The sequence below is a fragment of the Eublepharis macularius genome, chromosome 13 (assembly GCF_028583425.1).
Source record: "Eublepharis macularius isolate TG4126 chromosome 13, MPM_Emac_v1.0, whole genome shotgun sequence".
Lineage (NCBI taxonomy): Eukaryota > Metazoa > Chordata > Lepidosauria > Squamata > Eublepharidae > Eublepharis > Eublepharis macularius.
This window is the reverse complement of record NC_072802.1, coordinates 17,540,248-17,560,477: the sequence shown is the minus strand read 5'-3', so window position 1 is coordinate 17,560,477 and position 20,230 is coordinate 17,540,248. Positions and strand designations below refer to the sequence as shown.

Here is a 20,230-nt window from a genome sequence, read left to right as displayed (position 1 = left end):
TCCTGGGGTTATGGGTGTGGGGCTGCTGGGGGTGGATTTGGGTCTGTGAGGAGCTAATGTGGGGATTTGGGTCTGTGTGTGGCAGCTGGGGGGGAATTGGGTTTGTGTGGGGCTGTAGGGGGTGGACTTTGGGGGCTGAGAGCACCTACCTGGGGAGGCCATGAAATGCCCCCCCCCAAGTGGGAGCAGGCTGAGCCTTGGTGGGGGGTGGGAGGAAAGGTGGGAGAAGGGCCCCTGAGGGTTGGGGGGCATTTTGCATGCGAAATGCCACCCCTGGCAAAGGAAGTCTACCTCTTCATTTTTTCCCCATAGGAAAAAATGAGTGAAGATCAGCAGCAGCAACCTAAAGCTATGCCCTTTTTTTAGGCGAGGATAGGGGGACCCGGTTTGGGGGGCCATAACATGGACCCCCAAAGTCCAATCAGTCTGAAACTTGTGGGGTTAGAGGGGAGTTAGAGGAAGGTCCCCACCAATTTAGGGTTGATTCGGTGGGAAAATGCCTCCCACCATTGAAAAAGCTAACCCGAATCAACCCGAATCGGCATACCCGAATCGGATGGGCGATTCGGGTTTCTGCTATACCCGAATCGGCTTCTCGATTTGGGTTTGCCAGATTCGGGAAACACGAACCAGGGTGCCTTTGCACACCCCTAAATAATACTCAAAATTAACTTATGCTGCTCATTATAATAATGAACCACAACAGATTTTTCGTTTTGCCTACCACTTTCCAATCTGCTTTGCTTGTACACCTTCTTTAGGTTTTCTTCACTGGCTGTATTCAGATGTCACATTCTTGAACTCTGAATGATAGTTCTGAGACTGGGAGTGTGCTGATCCCCCTCTTCCTTCCATGATTTACTCTATTTTCCCATTGCGTCTGAAAAAGCCGAGAGCCCATGAAGAATCACATGAGGATAAATGATAAGGAAATCCCCTCTCCCCCATATCTCCTTCCAGGATATGTTTAAGCTGTTAGGGCTCCAACAGTTCAGTATCCCATTCCTCTCCTCCTTTTTTTTTCTTTTTACTTTAACTTATTCTCATCTGGTCTCGGCACTAAGTTCAGTGACCTTGCTCAGTTCGGATCAGGATGCTTGCAGTGGTAGTTTAATTTGAAAATTAATTCTTTACCAGGACACACACCCCTCCCACCCAAAGTATACAGCAAACACGACTGTCTGAATGTGGGCCCTTTGCTGCCTTTGTGATGGGCACTAGCTGTTAGAAGGAACCGGTTATGGGCCAATAAAAAAATGTAAGGGGTGGTGGTAATTGACTTGGACATTTCCATGCCACCACCCCATAATTTTCCCACCCAGGATTCTATCAGCTCTCAGAAGCTTGAGCAGGCCACCTTCCCTTTATCTCTGTTATTCTTTCCTTTCTAATTCGCTGCCATCTACTCTCAGTATTGTATGACTCCTGGCACATCCTCATCAAGTCATTCTTTGGGTACCCCCGCCTTCTTTTGGTTAATATCTTTTTTTCTGTTGAAGTGTGTTCCCCCCCCCCCCCGCACCTTGAATGTGTAGAGATTTCTACCATCTGTGGATAGCCTGGTTTTTGCTGCTGTTGTGATTGGAATGAACCACTCAATTATTAGTTATAATAATGTCATTGAGCATGCTGTGATAATGTGATTTTGAGTTCCTGTAAGGTTTAGAGAGGTGGCTAATAAATGTTTTAAATAAACAAATTAAAGAGTACGAAAGAGAGAAGTAGACTTGATGCTTGAGCAGAGAAGATACCAGTCCACAAAACATTCCTGACCCCCAGAGCATGTCCTGGTTATTGGGAAATATGACATCTTAGTTGAGCCCTGTCAAGACTCGCACATTAGCTAGCTTCAGTTTTGTTTACAAAGGATGCAGAAATACCTTAACTTCAGAAAGAGGTGTTTTGGCATTAAGCTTTCTTCTAAGTACCTCAACAGTCCAGCTATCAATAATGATAGAAACAGGTGCAGTGTAAGTAAATACAAATAATCAATACTCTGACTTGCATGTAAAAATAAGCTTAACCTTGCTGCTAACAGATGTAGCCTTTCCTGTGAAGGAACAATCAACAAAAGGTTCAAGGACACTTTGGCAGAGAAACAGTTGTAATGTTTCCAGCACTGCATACAGCAGGATGTTTTCTGTGGCCAGAAGACTTTTTCTAAGAGGATTTTCAGGTTATACTCCCTGTCTTCTGCAGCTCTTTGTGGATTTCCAGCGCAATTTGATATTTGAGGGCATTTTCTGTTTGACTTAATGGTAGCTGAAAGCATCTGTAAAATAACTTTTACGAGCAACAAGCAAATACCATGTACAAACCTGGTTTAGCAGATGGTGAGAAGCGCTGAAATGCTCATAGTGTTTCTTTCCTCCTCCAATATCCTCCCAGTCTTCATGTACTAAGAAGGGATGATTGTCTTGGGGGAAGACGTGTTCCAGTGCCAGTGAAAGATCTCTCCCCCTTTGTTAACCAACCCAGCTTTAGACAGGGAAGGGAGCCTTTATAGGGGAGAGCTGGTGTTGTAGGCCACCTAGCAACTGGATTTGTGGACCGCTCCACTTTTTATTTTATGTGCAAGGCTGGTGTTTGGTGTCCAGGCTTGGGAATCAGGATTTTTTCAACCCTGTGGAAGGTTTGTGTGCCAGTCCTGGAGTATACCCAGAATGTAAATTGATACCCCACACACAAACCAAAAAAAGCTTTAAAACAACACACACCAACCACATACATACAAAGTATAGACCACACTATTGCATTTCTAAAAATAAAATTTTGTATCACTATGTTCAAATTGAAAGGTATGAGCTGAGTTAGTTTATAGTGTTTGATGGTTGCTTTCTACCATCATTGCTCCTGTTTATTTGTTATGTTTTATAGCAGGTCGTATTACTTTCTGTAGGAGTAAGGAGATAGAGAGTCACATGCGGGAGAACTAAAGGTTGCACTTACATACATGGATCCATGAGTCCCGTAAAAAGTGAATTCCCACCTGTTTTCTGTGACGGGCTCACCATTCCCAAGCCACCATCCCATACAACAGAGCTCCCTTCCCAAAGGGAACCTTATTGCTAGAACACAGCATATTTTAAGAAGGAGGGTGAATGAAGCAAATATACATACTGCATATATCCCTTTCTGAGGTCAGCAAAATGTTTAGCCTCCTTGCTGAGGACAGGCTAATCAAACCTGATATCAGCCATGCTTTTTGAGAACTTTGCCAGTGTGATGAATCAACTATAATTATTCTGTATGCAACTAGTGATGCTGCTGCTTATAACATTGGAAGTGAGCGTCAAAAGAAGTGCCATCAGCCAAATGTTACTGGTTCATTCGTCCAGTGACACTCCAGGTAACATTCAAAGTATATTTGAGACTGATACTCAAGAGAACAAATCAGTTTGTAGACTCCTCTAAGGCCCATCTTCTTTTCTCAGTGGAGAATTCCTAGATACTCTGGTAAAGGATATATTGGGCCCTCGAGGCTGTGAGAATGAGTTGCCAATAGCTTTGTGACATGACATTCAACTGTACAGCAGCTTCATTGATGAAGGATGAAGAAGTGCCTGCTAAAGGTTGAGTTTCCAGTTGGGGTAGAAATATTTGTCAACTTACCCTTGAGTTTCAGTTTTGAATGAAGGTTTTAAACGTAAGTGCATTGCAAATGGAAGGCACTGGAAAAAGAGCATAGTAGTACCAAATATGAGAATGAAAGGAGAGTTGAGCAATTTAGTGTCCTGTTGGTCAAATGTAGTTCATGGAGTAATCACCTCGGCTCTCCACTTTGTTGTGTCTGAGATAGTGATGTGAAAGTCGGGGGAAATTTGCAGGGGGTGGGGGGAGCCGTTCATTTCTTACCTTTTTTCAATTTTTCTGATGGAAAAAATGTTTAAGGCAGTACTGAAGTGCCTGTTTTCTCTTTTAGAAAGTAAAAATTCTTTTTAAGATGAAATTTTACTCAGCATGTGTGTAGAACAGTCTGCAACAGTAATACTAATATTTTCAAGCATATAATTTAAATGAAATTAATTTTGTCCGCAGTTAATATGCTGTGATTATGATAATAGACTATTGACTGGTTCAGTGTTGTCAGTGTTAGAAAACTGTCCAAATAACATGATTTCTTTTATTTATTCTTGTATTTATTTTTTCCTACATTTTTGTTACCTCTTTTTTGACTAACTTTTGTTAGCCTTTGAGGTGCCACTGACTCCTTTTTTATTTTATGTGCTAACTAAGTTTTAAGCTATTAATGTTATGTTAAAATAGTACTTTGGGGCTTGATATGAAAGTATTGCTGATATTACAGTTTTTTTCGACATTGTTCTGTTTTCCATTCGGGGGAAAAAGGACAAAATCCAGTTTTTCATGTCTTCAGAACTTACATCTATATCTTGTTTCCCATGCTTTTCAACATCTATGGGAAGTCACTAGGAGCAGTCATGCAGAGATTCAGACTGAGTTATCAGCAATACACAGATGCTACTTAGCTCTGCCTCAAGCTTCTAGCAGATCCCAAGGTAGCTGTGGAAACAGTGAACAAGTGCCTTGTGGCAGTTTTGGGATGGATGAGAGCAAATAAGCTGAAACAATCCTGACAACACAGGCTACTCATAGGAGAAAGTTCAGTCCATTGGTTGGAGTATCTCCTGTTCTAGATGCGGTTGTAATCCCCCTAAAGGAGCAGGCTTATAGTTTGGAAGTGGCAACGGTAGCTACAGGCACCTTTAACCCGCACTAGCTGGTGAGCCAGCTGTAGCAGTTCCTAGGCGAGAATAATCTTGCCACTGTGGTAAATGCCCTGGTAAACCTAGATTAGATTACTGCAGTATGTGCTGTGTGGGGCTGCCCTTGAAGACTGTCAGGAAGCTGCAGTTGGTACAGAATGCTGCAGGCAGAATGTTGACTTGAGTGAATCACAGGGAACATATCATGCCGGTATTATAACATCTACACTGGCTCTCAATTTGCTTCTGGGTCCAATTCCAGGTGCTGATATTGAGCTTTAAAGCCCTATACAACTTGGGCCCTATACAGCTACCTACCCATCTGCTGTCATTGTCTCCTGCCAATGGGTGAAGACTTTTATGTTTGGTTTGGTTGTCTTTTATATGTGTGTGTGTGTGTGTGTCAGTCATACACACACACACACATTTTAAATGCTGTCTTCAATGTTTTAAATGTTTTTTAATATTCACCACCTTAGGTATCCTGTTTGAGTGGAAAGGCAGCATCTAAATGTTTTAAATAAATAATCTGGGGATCTGGACACTCTGCCTAAAATCAATGTTTCCATGTCAACAGAGCTCTACTTTCTGCACCAAGAAAAGCTGCATTGTATGAATGCAGTTAAAAGGATTATTTAAGCACTGACCAGTAGAAATCCCTTTCAGTCTGCTTTTCTCTTTCTGCCAGCTCCTGAAATTTTATCAGATGCTGTCCACAAGATTTTAAGCCTTTGTTTGTTTACAGCCATAAGATTTGTCAAGTTGATTTCTTACAATGAATGTGCTGAAAGCTGAGTTCTGCAACCAGGGCCAAATACGGGCTCCTGTGGAATCAAGGAGCAATAGAAAACATTTAGCAGTTGAAGACATTTTAATCTGTCAATATTCTCCTCTCCCACCCATGTATTTACTGGAGTTTCCCATCTTCTTGCAACCTGCCAAATCAAGCTGCTTACAGCCTCAGCCACCAGGAATGAAGAACTGGGGTTGTTAACTTGTTCCTTGACCTCTTCCCTGTCTCTGCCCTTCTATCACTGCTCTGAAGGCTGACTTAGTGACACAGGGAAAAACTACTAAAACCTGTTTTATTTTGGTTTTTGAATGGTCTATGCAAGGCAGTCTCATCATAGGGTTTCAAGTAAGAGATAGAAACGACTACTGATGAAGGTTAAAGAAGACAGCACCAAAGCAGGATTACAGTAATGACTACTGAGGAATTACACAGTTTTAAAGTTAACAGTGAGGAAATTGAAATTGTTCAAGATTTTCTATCCCTTGGCTCAATCATCAACCAAAAGGGAGACTGCAGTGAAGAAATCAGAAGAAGATTGAGACTTGGAAGAGCAGCTGTGAGGGAGCTAGATCCTTAAAGATAAGTATGTCTCTTTGGGAAACAAGATCAAGATAATCCAAACTATGGTATTCCCCATTGCTATGTATGGATGTGAAAACTGGACGGTGAAGAAAGCTGACAGGAAGAAAATTGATTCATTTGAAATGTGGTGTTGGAGGAGAGTTTTGCGGATACCATGGACAGCTAAAAAGACAAATAAGTGGGTACTAGATGAAATCAAGCCTGAATTCTCCCGAGACGCTAAAATGACAAAACTGAGGCTATTGTACATTGGGCGCATTATGAGGATAAAATTCTCTGAAAATGTCAATAATGCTAGGAAAAGTAGAAGGCAGTAGGAAAAAAGGAAGACCTAAAACGAGATGGCTTGACGCAATAAAAGAAGCCATGTCCTCCAGTTTGCAGGATCTGAGCAAGTCTTTTAATGATAGGACATTTTGGAGGTCTTTCATTCATAAGGTCGCTATAGTTTGGAGGTGACTTGATGGCACGTAACACACACATACAAGGCAATGTATTGCAATGCAGAGGTTGTGTTTTACAATGAATACCTTTGCTCAAGCAGTGTGTAGAGGTTATTGAAAAAATATTGGTGGGGTGTGCGGGAAGTGAACAGTGTGATTAGCAGACTGGAAAGCACTCCATTTGAGCAATGGGATGCCTCTACTGTACACAGACTTTTTGTATCTGAAATGGACATCCTCTTTCTGAATTTTGGCAGATCTGATGCTCTGAGGGAGTGGGAGATTCTCTGAAAATTTCACACCATTTGAAGCAAACTCGCTGCAAACTGCAACACAGACACAATGGCCAGGCAAACATATGTTGTTCAAACTCCTTGATTATAAGTGAGGCACATTCCTGATTGGATTTCTTAAATGTTCCCTGGCAAAATTTGTCCCCGGCGTAGCATTGTTCCAAGCAATCTTGTGCATGTGTAGCACTAGCATGTTACAGTACTAGATTGTCACTGCTGCTTCTGTCTTTCCCAGAACTAAATAATTTCAGTTACTGAAGAAGCAACATGTACCCCCTGGCAGCCTTGTGTAAAGCATGGAATTACTTGCTGTCTGTCCTCTTGTTGCACCTGCACAGTTGGATGTATCCTTTAAATGACTGACATCATCTAGATTGCCCTAGCTGCTTTTTGCACCTGCACAGTCAGTGGCATTATTCAAGAACAGATTGCAAGATTAGCTGGACCCACAGAGAGGGCTAATGATCAGGCATCAGAGGCACACAGAAACATCTAAGAAGTAAGTCTCAACTCAAAAATCTTTTTTACCATGTGTCTTCTAAAACTTGGAGGCAATGGCAGACAGGTGACAGTAGGGCGGCAGTTGTGAGAGAGCTCTGGAATCATGCTAATTGGACTCATCCAGATTAACTCAGACACAGTTTGCTGAATTACTAGTTTCCTGTTCATGACCAGTGAACCGAATGTGAGCTGAACCAGCTGGGTGATTGAGCATGCCTAATTGGCATACAAAACACCACCAGAGTCACAGATAGGATCTTGGTATCTTTTTCATCTATGGGCATGTTAAATTGGTATGGCTGTAGACTTAGACATGCCTAGGTCAATTTTAGGATTTCACGGTTACTTTATCACTCGTTCTTGAATATTCTCTGTTGCCTTCTAAAGACGGTGGGTCACCTAAGCCACCTGTTTGTTGAGTTCTTGTTTCAGCAGAGATTTGAACTGCAGACTCCCTGGCTCAAGCTCTTGTTCTTTTTAGCAGTTGCACACAGAAAAGGAACAAACAGTCCCAAATTCTAATCTGTGAGATGTACTCACATTGCAGGATGTCATAATGAAAATTAAGGGTGCCCAAGCCATATTTAACTAGCACAAAACTTCATAATAAAGTCAGGAGTTGTGCTTGTGAATTTTTTTGTGCTTGGCACATGGCTAATTATTACGCCATAACGTTTGCAAGTTGTAGTCATTTTAAGCTTGCCTTGTGAACCTGCCCATCATTTCCAATCTACTTGAAAGGCTCAACTCTGTATGTCTTCACTTTGAGTTGATGGACACCAGAGCATTCAATTACTGAATTCCTTCCCTCTTGTGGTTCACCTGGCTCCTGGCATGTTAAATTTTTGCCACCAGGAGAAAACACTTGTTTTCTCAACATTTTTGTTGTGTGTGTTTTCTCTTCTTGCCTGCTAATTTTAATGATGCCCCTCTCTTTTAATTATTCTTTTATTCTACCCCATGGCTTTTATTATTAGTTCTTGGCCCCTTTATTGCTTTTATTGACATTATGTGATTACTTTATAGTGTTGATTATATATAAGCCAATGAATGCAGACATAAATGTCTTAAAGTTTTTACTTTAGAGCAGTAAGGGTGCGATGGCATAATTTATTGAATTGTCCAATATATGAAGGTTCTTTTGGAGAGAGCATTTCATTTGTACTTCAGGAATTCAAGGTTTATGGGTTTTTTAGTCTGTAGCAATTTATTCCCCCCACAGTCAAAGCTACTTCACATATTAATTATGTGGATATTTTCCATTTGTGCATACAGAAAATGTTTGACTGTGGGTACTTGTTGGGTAAGGCCTAAGAAACATTTCCAGTGCCTTAATTTAACATGTGGTGCTTTTTGGGATAGAAGCCAAATGTTATCCACCAGAGAGAGGTACATATAAGTTCTCTTGGGAAATGTTTCAAATTATTTCTTTAATAAGAACATATCTTTAGTTATGAACAGATTGCTGTTATGGAGAGATGGTGGTCCACAGTGGTGCCCCCTTCCCCCAGATTAACTTTATAAATAGGTTTTTATCAAAAATCTTTTTTTCTCACCTCCCTTGAATCCTGCAGTATGGAAACCAGTTTACCTGGAGTGTTCGTGGGTGGTCCTACTGCAGTGAAGAAACTCTGAAAAGTAGTCTGACAAGGTGTTGCAGATTTTGGGGGGGGGGGAATAGCACAGAAGAGTGGGTCTAGAAATTTCCCGTTTGTGAAGGGTTTTGTTTTAAAGATTAAATAAAGATAATTAAAGATTAGCCTAAAATGTCTGAAGATGCTGACTTTAATCTTTGGGACCAAGTAAGCATAATTAGCAAGTTATGTAGACTTTTAGATATCTTAAGTAGTAAATTGGGTATGGGGGGAGCAAAAACAAATTGAGGGGTCTTGCTTTCTTTCCTGAATGTTCAACAGTACTATGACACAAACTATTTCTGAAAGCAATTTATCCATTTAAGCAATTTAGATAAGACTGTGTTATACTTACAAAGTATTCAGCACTAAGTATGGGGCGGGGGGGGGGTGTACACCACAATCCATATATTGAAGAATAAATTATACTGTTTTTGGAGAAGTTGGGAGTCTGAGCAAAAGATTCAGATCTGTTCCCTGATTTATGCTTCTTCTGGTTTTGCTAATCTGGACTGTAGTTCATTTCATATAGCTGTTCATAAACCTTGTTTGTTCCCAGAGCAACCGATCTGAATGTGGTAGTAAGGCTGCTATTGATTTTTTTTAAGGAAATGGTGGCATACATAAAGTCAGCACTTCTGTAGAATGTGACAACTGGTATGTGAAGATGTTTTTTAATCCAGTTGTCAGAGATACAAGGTCTTTCTCCTGCCCAAGTGAAGCAATTCTTATTCTTCATTAAAAATGTTATTGGCTCAAAAATCTAGAACCATTATTTCATGGTTAAGATCAACGATCAAATCACCGACCCAGACTCAGATTCTTATCAATCTAGCTTTTTAAAAACCTGGTTCCAATTTTGGAATATATGGCCAACATGGGCGTGAAACCAGATAAACCTTACTCACTTGATTCCTTTATTTTATAAACTTGTACTATATATAAAGAATATATTTTGTAATACAATATTTGTTGTTGTTGTCGGTGTGTGTGTGTGTGTGGTGCCCTCTAAGTGTATGAATGAATGAAATCATGCCCTCAAGTCATAGTTGACTTATGGTGACTCCTGGTGGGGTTTCCATGGCAAGAAGCTATCAGAGGTGGTTTGCCATTGGCTGCCTCTGCAACCCTGGTCTTCGTTGGAGGTCTCCCATCCAATTACTAACTAAGGCCGACCCTGCTTAGCTTCTGAGATCTGGCAAGATCAGGCTCACCTGAGCTATTGTTATGTATTCTCAACTTAATGGTTATATTACCACTAGCAACAAAGCCCGTTGCGGGAAAAAATACAATGGGTTCTAGAGAAAGGAGGACAGGCAGGCTGGCATTCCCTCATCTTCCATCACTGATCCCAACCAGATGAAGGCAGGAGGGGGCAGGCATGGCCACCTCCTCTGCACCTGATCTAAACCGAGTGAAGGAGGGGGCAGGCATTGTCACCTGCTCCTGATCCCAGCCAGGTGAAGAGATGAGCATTGCCACCTGCTCTGCACCTGGTTCCACCTAGGTGAAGGGAGGGCATAGCCACCTTCTCTGCGCCTGATTCTGGCAGGTTGAACGGGGGGCAGGCATTGCCTCCTGCTCTGCTTCTGATCCTAGATTGGTGAAGGTGGGGCGGGTATTGCCACCTGCTCTGCTCCTGATACCAGATGAGTGAAGGGAGGGGGCATTGCCTTCTGCTCTGTGCCTGATTTCAACAGGTGAAAAGGGGTGGGCATTGCAGCCTGCTCTTGCCTGATCCTGGCTGGGTGAGGGGGGGGCGGGCAGTGCCACCTGCTTCACTCCTGATACCAGCTGGTTAAAGGGGAGAGGGCATTGCCACCTGCTCTGCTTCTGATACCAGTCGGGTGAAGGTAGGGGCGGGCATTACCACCTACTTCATTCCTAATCCCAGCTGTGTGGAGGCAGAGAGTGAGTTTTGCCACCTGCTATGCTCCTGATCCCGGATGGGTGAAGGGAGGACAGGCATTGCCTCCTGCTCCATCCCTGATTTCAGCCAGGTGAATAAGGGTGGAAGTTGCCACCTGTGTTGCGCCTGATCCCGGCTGGGTGAAGGGGGAAGCTGGCATTGCCTCCTGCTCCACTCTTGATCCCAGCTGGGTAAAGGGGGGGCAAACATTTCCACCTGCTCCACTCCTGATCCCAGCTTGGTGAAGTTGGGGTGTGGGCGTTGCTGCCTGCTCCACTACTGATCTCAGCCAGGTGAAGGGGGGAGCAGGCATTGCCACCTGCTTTGTTCCTGATCTGAACTGGGTGAGAGGAAATGGGCATTGCCACCAGCTTCTCTCCTGATCCCAGCTGGGTGAAGTGGGCCGGGCATTGCCACCTGCTCCGCTCCTGATCCCAGCTGGGTGAAGGCAGGGGTGGGCATTGTCACCTGCTCCAGTCCTGATTCCAGCTGGGTGAAGGCAGCGGGGGGGGGAGGCATTGTGGCCTGCTCCACACCAGATCCTGGCCTGGGCTTCCCACTGTGGCGTTCTTTCTGGAGGTCTGGCTGCCTCATCTGGGCTTCCCTCCACAGCAGCACCCTCTGGAGGCACACCAGGGTAGGAAGCGTTTTGTCTTCAATATGCTTAGCCTTTTATAAAGTAGGATGTTGTTCCATTGGTTGCAACTTACTCAAGCTTTAATACATTAATGTTTGTATTGTTTTGTATTATAAATTTTTTTAAAAAGTTTTTAAAAATGTTATTAGCTCAGGAGGGGCAACATATGGTAGAGCACATAGCTTACCTTCATAGGATCTCAGATTTGGTTTCGAATATTGCAGTTAAAGGATTTTGGGTACCAGATCTGAGAAAGATCTCTATTTGTGATATTAGAAAGCCATTTAGAGTAGGCATATTTTTGGGCTAGATGGTTCAGTGGTCCAAATCTGTGTAAGGCAGCTTTATATAGTTAATAACAGTAAAATTAGCAGCTAAGGGCTGTACCTGAGAAAATGTTATTTGAGGGAAACTGACTTAACATAATGAAAGGATATTGTATGGCTTTTGTAAGACCAACCAAAATAAAAAGGTACAATTGCCGGCTTTTGAGTTCTCCAGAGAGCTCTTAATCAATCTGTGGCTTAAGAAAAAAAAGGAGGGAGTCTCTCAGGTCATGATCTCAAGCCTTTGTCAGCATCTGGTATAGAATGCTTTGCTGACTTCAATGGGCACAGGGTATGGCTGGTATCAAGTTGCACTCTCTGGATGCTCAGAACAAGAAGCCAAAAATGGAAGCCATCCAACTGAAAACATAACAACCAATAGTTCATCAGGTCTGACACCAAATGGAACGCTCAGATCCTTTCAAAGGCCAAGAGTAAAGGAGAAGCATGATAATCTTTTTTTGAAACAATCCTTGTAATTAACTCTTGTTGATGCCCTAAGTAAAAGTCAGCATAAGACAAACTGTGGTAGTATTTATTTAGTTAGAACATTTAAATGTCACATCTCCAGAGAACTGCTTTAGGCAGCTCACAACATAAAAAAGCCCAAGATTATTGTTATTAGAAGAAGCCGTAAGAACAGCATAAGACATTCTACAGTCTTGAAATAATATCTGTAAAACAGTCCTCAGACTAGAAGCAAATCATAAGAGCAACTAAAATAACCCCTCAATTAAAAGACTGGGTAAAAAGATTTGTTTTGCCTGGCATCTAAAGGGGAGAGTAAGGTAGACATCAGGTGAACCTCAAGGGGTGGAGGGCATTCCAGAGTATTAGAACAGTAGTATTCCTGTTGGTTGGATTAGCATTTGATCAACGGTTGTTATGTTTTCTTTTGGATGGCTTCCATTTTTTGCTTGTTCCTGGCATGCCAAGGGTGCAGCCTGGCACTACCCATCCCCTGTGCCTTTTGAAGTCAGCAAAGCATTCAGGTACAGATGCTGATGAACAGGCTTCAAGATCATGGCCTGAGGGTTTTTTTTTCTCTGTCCTAGTTTTTTTCTCTAAGACATACCTGATGAAAAGGACTCAAGAGACCTTGTGCCCTCGTTCTGTTAGTTTGCAGAGTCTTGATAAAAAGCATTACATGGCTTTTATTTTTGGAATTGCTGTGAACCACTGTAGCTACCTCCTGTTTATTTTTTGATTTCACATAAGGTCTATTTATTGATATTAAAATACCTGAAAGTTTTATATAACATAATATTTTCCTACATTTAATAACTATGTATTATAAAATGGAAAAATTCAACTCCACTGCATGTACCTTACTTTTTCTTGCCATAATTGGAATAAAGGGATCCCATGCTTTTTAAAAAATCATATCTATTACTGATGTTAAAGTGCATAATACCTTAAAAAATAAAACTAGTGGTCAGAGTGGCAGCTAAAATCCCAGTACCACTCGTAGGGTAAATCCAGGCTGGATTTTTTGAAGTGATAGGTTTCTCATGGTAACTGCAAAAATAACCGATAGCCGAAGTTCATTGGACTTCTGACTCAGGCTGGCATTTATGGTTGGAAAAGCCTTATCTCAGAGGGGTGGTGCATCAGCTGCCAGGTGATAACTGCTGTGTGTAATCATTATTTGAATTTAGTCCCCTTTTAGTATCAGTTGTCATTATCTGAGTCATGAATTACTGATAGTTGGTACAGTGAACCACATCTCATGGAAAAAAGTATCTTTGTATAATGAACTCAGTGCAAACAGGGAACTCTTAAGAAAATTATAACCACAGTAAATATTATGATGGCCATTTATTATAATTGGGCTTGTGCCATTTGACAAATGATGAGGAATTTAAGCTTAGAAGTACATAATAAGGTAATGAACGGTGCAAACGGGGAAGGGAAGGAAGCCTGCTGCTTCATTAATGCAAGGAGTGGAAGGCAGCAGTGGTCACTCCCGTTTCATGGCAGGGTGTCCAGGTGCCTGGATCCCAACCGGCGTAGCACATTTGAAAGCAGTGGAGTAACTTGGTCTCCTGTCTTATGTCCCTCTGCCTTCTCCCTTTGCACCCTCTCCACTCCTCCCCTTTACAGCTATCCCTGCTTAAGTGACTCTCCCATCTTCGCCCCCCCCCCACCTGTTCCCTCAGTCTGCTGGTTCCTTTCTTCCTTTTCCTCCTATGAGCTAGTCTCCCTTTGTCTTATTGAATGCTCGGGGGTGGGTGGGTAGTAAAATATAAATGTTTCTAAATATGGTGCTTTGAGGGGAACAAGCACTTGCCCAGCAGAGATGACATCTTGGTTTTTTGCTGATGCAAGAAGAACCTAACAAGCTTTATGCCTCCTCTCCCAAAAGCTAGCGAAGGTGTGTCGGGGCTCAACAGCTTTAAGACCTCCAAGTTGTTTCAGGGACAGAGGATGCTCTACAGTCCACTTGCTATCCCAAACCTAGAATGATAGTGTGTGAAATGAAATTGTGTGCTCCAAGGCATACTTTCTGTGAGGCCCAGCCAAACACACAATGATTGGTTCAGGTACCTAGAAAGGCCAAGCAAATAAAAGCTCTCTGCACCTATGAGGCTGCTCAGGATTTTGCACTACCCTTTGCTGACATAGCAACATATACAGCTTTCTTCCTTTATAGCTTTGAGATGCAGCAGTAGACCCTTTACTCTCCGCAATTCAGCAAAATCCTCTCCTGCCCTACCCCTCCTCTTCCCTTTTTATATCTTCAGGGCGAGACAGTCTTAGTGATTCTTGGGTCCTGAGCAAAAGTCCAGGATGGGGCCCCAGAATCGCTGCACCCCCACCAGGACCATCCCACACTCAAGCAAAGGTTGGCCACCAGGCTGGATGCTGGGGGCACGTATACAGTGCCACCCCCAAGCAGGCCGCCCATGCCCCAGAGGGGGCGTGCCTGCATTGCGGTGGAAGCTTGCTCCCTGTTCTTTTCTCCTCCATCAGGGAAGCAAGGCAATAGGTGTAAGAGACCCTACCTCGCCTAGCTGCCCCATGGCTAAGATTGCCCCTGCTTCAGCATTTGCATGTGGATATCGAAGGCTCTAAATAGATGCTGACCTGCTTTCCAGGATTGTTGTAAGAATTATATGAATGTCTACAAAGCTTTCAGAATAAAATGCCAAGTAAGTGCCTAGTTAATAGTGTTAACAGAGAGCATTTCCTTCCAGTTTCAGTCTTGACAGTCGCAACTTTGGTTCTGGCTAGAAGTCGTGATGAGCACCATTCTTTTACTATTTCACTGCCCCATAGGCTTTCTGAACTGTCACTGGATATAAATGGCAGCCCTTTTGAGAAGAGTTGTCAGATAATAGTTGGAAGAATGCAAATGTTTCTGAATATTTTCTCATAACATAGAAATAACTCAACAAATCCGCTGAATTACTTCAGTGGCAGCTGGCACAGTGGCCCCTTTCAGATTGCACTCAGGCATGTGCTCATAGCTTTTTTTAAATGATATTTTATTTAATTTTCTTAGTTTTACAGAAGTGCTCATAGCTTTGAAGGGTGCTACAGGAGAGACTTCTGCAACCTTAACATCTGTGTATTGGGGGCTGGGATTTCTCAGTTGCATGATTTTGGTTTAAGTTCGTGTGTGTGTGTTGTATTATTGCCTGTTCCTTTCTCCAGTCCCATAACTCAGTATATTCTCTTTTTCTCTGATGAATACATTCCTGCCGAGTTAACTAGATTGGCAATTAATCAATTTAAAGTTCAAAAGTGCTAATACATTTTATATTATAAAGATGGTAATACAATGGAAAGATGGTAATACATTGTCCCACGCCCAATCCGGGACCGGCTATTATTGACTCAGATTTCGTACATCACCTCCTCAGGGGCGTATCAATCCACTATAACACAGAATTAAAATGCATAACAACCCAAATTTGACAACATTAAATTCATACATCCATCATGATTTTACAGGAGATCAGCAAGGATCTTCCCTTCAGTTAGACCACACAACGCTTGGAAATTAACCAAGTTAAAGAAAACATAAGAAGAAACAGACAAAAACTAGTAGCTTCCATCTAATGGACTTTATTGTTCTCCTCCAGAATCATCTCAATCTGTAAGGTTGTAGCAAATGCACACAGGAAGAACTTTGTACTTTTTGTGTTGGGATACTGTATATTGTGAATGAGATTTATAATATAAAATGCATTAGCACTTTTGCACTTTAAATTGATTAATTGCCTGCACAGTGTCAAGTGCATTTTTCTCTCATGAGGGACTCTGGTTCCCCTTCCCCTTTCTTGCAAGAGTTAACTAGATTGGCCTGCAAGAAGGGATACTTGGGGCTTGACATTCTTGTAGAACAGACTTGCATATTTGCATGTTTCTACAGGAGCAGACCAGCCTGTGAAGAGATTTGGCATGCAGTTGTATAGTGAATGGGTACTATGCAAGATTGCCTGTGTACTGGGAGGGAGGAGGCATCAACACAGAGATTATTTTCTGTTGTAAGCTGCCGTGATCGATTATGGAGGAATGGGGCATAAAGTTTTAAATAACAACAGGACTGGCTCAATCCCCATATGGCTCAATCCATATTATGAGGAACAATATCCAGGCCTCTGTTTCAGTGTGAGATTCTTCCTATAAGTTAAACTTTGATCATGGTTGTACGTATGATTAACTGTTTGCTGGATTCTGCGTCAGTTATGTGTATTCAATACATTTGCCTCTGTTCATTTTGTATAATCTGCTTCTGCCAGTCACAGCAAGAGGAAAGCTCAAAAGAGCACTGAATCATTATACACACACCAAATTTGAGATTTCTTTTGGTGTTTTCTCTTTCAGATCTGACAAACTATGGGCTGGGTTGTATTTAATTGAAAGATGAGATTCTTGCACTGCTGAATTCTGTATTTGTGTGACATGATTACAGAATGTGCTGTGCTTTGGCTGTATTGGTGAAACATGAATGAGGGCTCCAAAAACATTTCAGATGACTATTGCCTGCAACTGACTTTGGTTCCTGGGTGTGACAAAGCATCTGCCATTTATTCCAGGGCCAGGCTGATACAAAATCCTCTTTGACCTGAGGGTACATACCTAGCAGTGTGCCATATAGGTGCCACAGGTCAGATGTGCATTCAGTAGGTGGCTTAATGTATCATAAAGCATTGGTGCAAATCCATGTAACGTAGCTCCTTTGATACTTGGATTCCCATCTCTCTCTCCCATCCCATGAAAAACTGAGAGCTGTGCCCTTATTTTACAGTCAAAACAAGTCCCCGTGTAAGAATCAAAAGGACTGGACATAGGGTTCCTTCGCCCAGTCACGCTACTTCAACAGCTGTTCAACAGCTGTTTCCTAGTATATTCATAGTTTGACTTCTTTGAGGAGTGTATGGGCTGAAAAGTAGCAGAGAGTCATTCTGATACTCAAGTGATTGGCTTAAGTGAGAGCTTTCATTACAGCTGCTGGGTAGGTTCAGTGTTTCTGTTTCCGTGTTGCAGATAGGGAGCCGAGCCTGAGATTGTCTGATGCCACCTAGTGAGTTGGGGCTGCAGTAAAATTTGAACCATGGGCTTCCTGATTCTTGCCTCACGCTCTGAGCCACTGCAGTCTACCTACTTTTATATATAACGGCTTTACTGAATGCAAAGGAAGGGACAGTGCCTGTCATAACTTTCTTCATTGGAACAGATCTTTGCCTTGCAGTACTTCATTCTCTCTAGATATTCAGTTCTCTAGGAAAATGTATCTTTACCAGCAGCACCTTTTAGTGGATTGCAGCCCTGTTAAATATTGCATGCATTCAAGCACCCCCCCTCCAATTTCCTATTACATTTCACTGTTGCAGGCAGTACACTGGCCTTATAACAGAGCTGACTGATAAATCTAGGAAAAGTATATAATATAATTCTAGCAAGGCTGTACCATTTAAGGCGATGGATTATGTGTTTCTGTACTGGCAACCAGGGAGCATCTTCCCCTTAAACACATCAGCATCTAAACTAAATAGTATATTGTCGAAGGCTTTCACGGCCGGAGAATGATGGTTGTTGTGGATTTTCCGGGCTGTATAGCTGTGGTCTTGGCGTCGTACTTTTTGGTGCTACACCTCTGAAGATGCCAGCCACAGCTGCTGGCGAAATGTCAGGAACTACAATGCCAAGACCACGGCTATACAGCCCGGAAAATCCACAACAACCATCATAAACTAAATAGTGTTTTAGAAGTTTGGAGGGACTGTATTTATCTGGGTGTCATTGGTAGGGTATTGGGGACCTTTAGCAGCAGTTAGATTTGAGTGTATTTTAATTTTTAATATAAATGGTCTGGGTTCATATAAAGGTGAAGTGGAGATATCTACTGGACACAGGGCCTTTTCTGTTAAAGGCTTGTGGAATTCCCCCCTGCAGGGCCTGCACAGTGGTGATTTCATTAACGTATTTTAATCACCAGGTCTTTTTTAGTAAGGTTTTCAATGCAGGGTTATTTTTCTAGAGCATCTATTTTCTAATCCTTTCTTAGTCTTCTTATGATCTTAAGCTGTTTTAGAAAATACAAGCAACTGAACGATCTGTTTTAAATGGAAAGGCTATCTATATTGCTTTTAATAGATCTAAACAGATGTTGTGCTGAGACACTGTCTCATTTTGAGACCAGCAAACTAAGTTTGATAATTATTCTTAAGATAAGATTACACTTTTGTTCATAACACATCTTCTTCTGGCAGCCTGAATTTGGGAAACTCTCCAATTGCCACCTGCTTCTCCTCCACGCCCCCCCCCCCAGAACCACCTGCAGCTCAAAGATTTAAAGCATGTTTTTCACAGCTGGTTATTTTTAAGCTAATAATTTGAATGCTTGTTTAGTAACCATGCTGTATCCCACAGGGCTTTTCCCTTGTTGTGTTGTTTTGCTATGTATTGAGGTGTATTGATCAAGCTCAAAGAAGCATAATTAAAGCAAGAGTCTCCTGAACTGCCCTTTCCTAGAGTCTTTATTTGTATTCAAGTTGGCTAATAAATACTAATATTGGGCTTTACTGTGGTAGGAAAGTATGCTTTTTGTTTACTTATTTTGCTTTAGCCCTTGCAAAATGCCTACTGTCCTTCAAAGATGCGTGGATTATGTTGGTGAAGGCTGTAATACTGCAGGCTTCTCTAGGCTCTGAAAGGGCACAGCAAACTGCCCTCTAGCTAGAAGAGATCTGGCAGTCCAGTGTTGGGAGGGGGCTAGAAGGGGCAGATAAACTAAGCACCATGTCTAGAGATGGTTATCTGTTAGAAATAAACAGCAGCTGTTTATGTGGACAAAGTTAAGGGTTGTTCTTGACATGTGAAGCTAGGGGCTTTGCTGGCCCCTGGTCATCTAACAGTCTTTGCACTTGTAGCCTTATTTTTTGCCATAGATCTCACAGTTCCAGCTCCACCCATTGTTGGGTATTGTGTTAGGGTAATCGTTTGCAACTGGATTGCTTAGTCTACCAGGATGATGCAGTTCAGAATTATTGCTATAGTGTGATAGCGCAATATCCAATAAAGTGTGGATGCAGCCCAAGATGAGAGACTGGGAAAGTTGTGAATGGAGCCTTGCTAGAATTTTTAAAATGCTAATGGATCAGAACCAAACTGAGCCACCTTCCATGCTGCTGTTAGCTCTTCAGTGGAAAAAAGCACAAATAACAGGGAACAGGAAGAGAGAGTTGGCCTTGATTGACTAAACCTCATTGGGGAAAGAGCTAAATCCCCTCGCTCCCCAACATGACGCCCCTCAGGAAAGGGGCCTGAACTGGCCTTCTCGGTGTGGAGCTACTTCCCCAGGGAGATTCCTCGTCTCCCTCCGCCGTTGTCCTCCACCAGCAAGTGAAGACTTTTTTTGTTCTGTTTGGTGTACCCCAGTAAATTCTTACTGGCCCTTCTCATCTCTGGTTGTGTTGTGTTTGTATGTCTGTATGTTTTTATTGTGTTGTTAAATATTTTACATATACTTTTTATTTGTGATTTACTGTTCTAAACATTTTAATAGCTTGATATTCACTGCCTTGGGGAGCATATGTTGGTGGAAAGGCGACATAGAAATGGTTAAAATAAATAACCACATTTTCAAAACCTCTCCAGTCACTGATAGCCAGAGTCTGTTCTGACCCTTACTAGCTGTGTGTATGCTGGTGTGTGTGCATACCCACAACTGCACATTCCTGGTCGCAGTTTCTTTCCTTTCCCCATCAAACTCACTGGGAGCCACTGAGAGATGGGCCGGCTTCTGTATCTTCATAGACCTGCCCTGAATATTGTTGTTTGGTCAGGTCTTCACACCTAAACTTGCAGCCTTAAAGACTGAAGCCTTAAAATCTGAAGCTTATTTTGAAAAAAAAAATGAGACGCAAGAATTGGGAT

At 42.2% G+C, this 20,230-nt stretch overlaps 1 protein-coding gene across 5 annotated transcripts in view; it reads left to right on the top strand.

The window, feature by feature from the left end:
* LOC129341062 (fibronectin type-III domain-containing protein 3a-like) overlaps positions 1 to 20,230 on the top strand; it is an 86,177-nt gene that overhangs the window by 10,315 nt on the left and 55,632 nt on the right. The window lies entirely within an intron of this gene.